Consider the following 3,393-nt stretch of genomic DNA (forward strand, 5'->3'; position numbering starts at 1 on the left):
CCAGGAGGGGAGATGCATGTCGAAAGTAGACTATGGACTGAACATGTTTGCCACTCAATGCCTCTTTTGCAGACCACAACACCCAAAAGGAGAGAGAGAACACAGGGGATTGCCCTGCCACAGAGGCAGGGGGGATGGGGGGATGGGGGTGGGAGGGATATTATCCATGGTGGTGAAAAACGGGCACTGGTGGAGGGATGGGTATCTGATCATTGTATAATTGAAACCCAAGCACAAAAAAAATTGTAAATCTACAACTGTAAAAAAATAAATAAATAAAAATAAAATAAAATAAAATAAAAAAATAAAAAAAAAGTGCAGCCTTGGAGGAAACAAAGCCGGAGATGGACTGCAGATAGTCTTAGTACTCAGAACCAATCGGGAGCCCTGGAGGCTAAAGCAACACCCTCCCCACCCGCCAAAGGTCAAAGAGGCCCAAGTCACTGAAGGGCAGGAGATGCTCAGTGGGCAGGTCTTCCCCGGATCGACACAGCGGGACCCTCCATCCAGCCGGGGCGCCCGCTGGAGTTTGAGGCAGAACTCCCAGAAAGACTCTTGTAAAGTTCTACAAGTGCCATATTTATCTTGGATATTAACCCTTCATCAGATGGGTATTGCATAAATAATTTTTCCTAATCTGTGTGCTATCTTTGTACCTTGGTCATCATTTCTTTTGGGGTGCAGAAACTTCTTAGTTTAATGTAGTCCTGTTTGTTTATCATTGCTTCCACTTGCTTGGTCAGTAGTGTTTTATCCTTGATGTTTTTTTTATCTTGAATGTCATAGAGGGGTTTGCCCCCATTTTCCTCCAAGTAACTTAAGGATTCAGTTCTGATATTGAGGTCCCTAATTCATTTTTATCTGACTTTTGTGCTTGGCATAAGAGGCCTGAGTTTTTTTTTGGGGGGGCATGTAGCTGTCCAGTTTTCTCAGCAACACATGCTGAAGAGGCTTTGCTTGCTCCCAAGCACATGGAGCAAGGCGTCTCCTGGGGCAAGAGCCCTAACTTGGCTGGACGTTGCCGCAGGAGACGCCTTGCTCCATGTGCTTGGGAATGGCCTTGCCCAGAAGCTCACGGACTCTCTTGTGCAACGTCCGGTCAAGTTAGGGGTCTTGAGAGGCAGCAATGGGCCCTTCCTCAGCGATACCCTGTAGCGCAGTGACTGTAGGCCTTTCCCTTCCGCCGACCGTTTCTTTCCTGTGGGCCCCTGTTTACGTGATTTTGCCACTTGCCCCTTGGAATACCCTGGATGGCCGCTACAGACAATGCAGGCCGAGAGCAGAGACTAGCAGAGTGAACACATGACAAAGATGAGCAGAGATCCCTAGACTAGCCACGGCATCGGACAACCCTGGGTCAGTGAATGGACCACACACCCAGACCCCCAGAGAAATGTGTTCACTGGTTTATTTTCCAGGGGTGATGGATTCATTCAAGCTGCATGAACTTGGCTCATAGAACTGAGATGGTCTGAGGAAGCCCGGTCACCTGAGGACACCCCTGAACTGGAGAAAGTCCACTCACCTAAGGGGCACCCTCAACCAGAAGAAGTCTGCTCACCCGAGGGGCCTTCTGAACCCAACCACACTAAGGAGGACTGCAAGATGGAAGATGTGGGCAGGGTTTGGGATTCTCTAGGGGAACTGGCATATGCTAGCCAGAGCCAGGGTCCCTGGACGGACTCTCCTGGCAATTTTCCTATGTTGAATGAAAGGAGAGAAGGTTATCATTCCCCTTGACAAGGATGAAAGAGGCTTCAGCCTGCAACACGCATACGTTTAAAGCACTGCCACCTACTTCGCGGCATCTAACCAACGTTTTGCAAACCATAATGCCCAAAAAGAGAGAGAGAGAGGAAAGAGAGAGATAGAGATAGAGATAGAGAGAGAGAGAGAGAGAGAGAGAGAGAGAGAGAGAAGGAAAGTGACTGCCATAGAGTCAGGCTCTGGGGAGGGTGGCAGGAGGGAAATTGGAGGACACTGGTGGTGGGAAATGTACATTGGTGGAGGGATGGGTGCTGGAACACTGTATGACTGAAACCCGACCATGACCAGTTCTGTAACCTTGTATCTCAATGGTCATTCAATTAAAAAAATAATAGTAGCACTGTAGCCCTGTCATCCCATTAATCATCGATTTGCTCAAGGGGGCGCCAGTAGCATTTGCCCCAGCCCTGAGGTTTTAGCATCATAAACTTTATGCCCTCTTTCCATGGATGTGGCACGCCAGCTGAATCTCCTTGGGCATAATGGTGACATGTTTGGCGTGGATAGTGCAAAAGTTGGTAACCTCGAAGAGCCCCACCAGATAGGCCTTGCACGCCTCCTGCAGTGCCATGACAGCCAAGCTCTGGGAGTGCAGGTCAGTGTTGGGCTGGTAGCAGTGCAGCTTCTTCTTGCCACCAGTGGCTGGCACACTATTGCGGGTGCCTTGGTGGCCAACGGCTTGCGGGGCGCCTTCCCATCCGTTGACTTGTGCGCCATCTGCTTAATACGAGCTCTCTCGTTCTTCCCAACTCAGCCAGAGAGTCCTTCAGGGTTAGGGGGATGAGACCCATTTTAGCTACTGTTGTTGGCATATTTAGTACATCACGCGTAGCTTGCCAGGCTCTGCCATGCGGGCAGGATACCCTTGGTAGCTTGCTGGATTCTCGGGGGCGGGGGCGAGGTGGGAGATGGAGGCTTTTGGGGCGATCTCCAATCATCCCTGCAGGTATTCCTAGTCTACTGAATGTAAGCTCCTGGTGACCGGCCTGCTGTAGCAATTTGCACACTGACAACATGCACCTGCCTGCGTCTCCAGCCAGCGCCTGGGGCATCTGCAGCCTCAGGTTGGTCTCCTTGAGGTGTAGGGAGTGCGCCCAGAGGTTGTTGAATAGCTGGCAGAGCAAGACCCCATCTCATAAGGTCTGTGCCAGGTCGAACACCTGTGCCAAGTCCCAAGTTACTTGGTGGTTGGCGGACAGCATCCTGTAGAGGATAAGCCATTGCATGCAATACTGTTGCTGTTCTATGCTCGATGGTGTTGTGACTTGGCCCGGCCAGGGAAGTCGGTGATGCTGCAGCCACTGCCACAGTCTTTTCTCGCCCCGCCAAAGCCATTCTGTCTTAATCCCTCAAAGCAGCCGGTGATGTCCTACAGGAATCATGTGCAGAGTTCCAGTAGGGATCACATGCAGAATTCCATGCCTGGCATGCTGAGTCACACGTCGTCTAGAGCGAGATGGTGAGCCAGGCTCGGGAGAGTACAAGGGTCAGTGCCATCTTGCCTTCAACTCCAAATAATAGTAACAAAAATAAATGTATAAAAAATAAAAAAACTCAACGATATATATATCGTTGGCTCTATAAGTTATATATTATATTAAAATGCTCCTGTCATGGGCAGGTACA

At 50.0% G+C, this 3,393-nt stretch overlaps 1 non-coding gene across 1 annotated transcript; it reads left to right on the forward strand.

The window, feature by feature from the left end:
• The first annotated feature begins 1,701 nt into the window (after positions 1-1,701).
• Positions 1,702-1,824, forward strand: LOC130020192 (U6atac minor spliceosomal RNA). The gene has a single exon (XR_008791967.1). It is a non-coding gene; the product is annotated as a U6atac minor spliceosomal RNA (small nuclear RNA).
• The last annotated feature ends 1,569 nt before the right edge of the window (positions 1,825-3,393 follow it).

This window comes from Sorex fumeus, unplaced genomic scaffold (assembly GCF_029834395.1).
Source record: "Sorex fumeus unplaced genomic scaffold, SorFum_2.1 ptg000010l, whole genome shotgun sequence".
In the NCBI taxonomy this organism is placed as follows: domain Eukaryota; kingdom Metazoa; phylum Chordata; class Mammalia; order Eulipotyphla; family Soricidae; genus Sorex; species Sorex fumeus.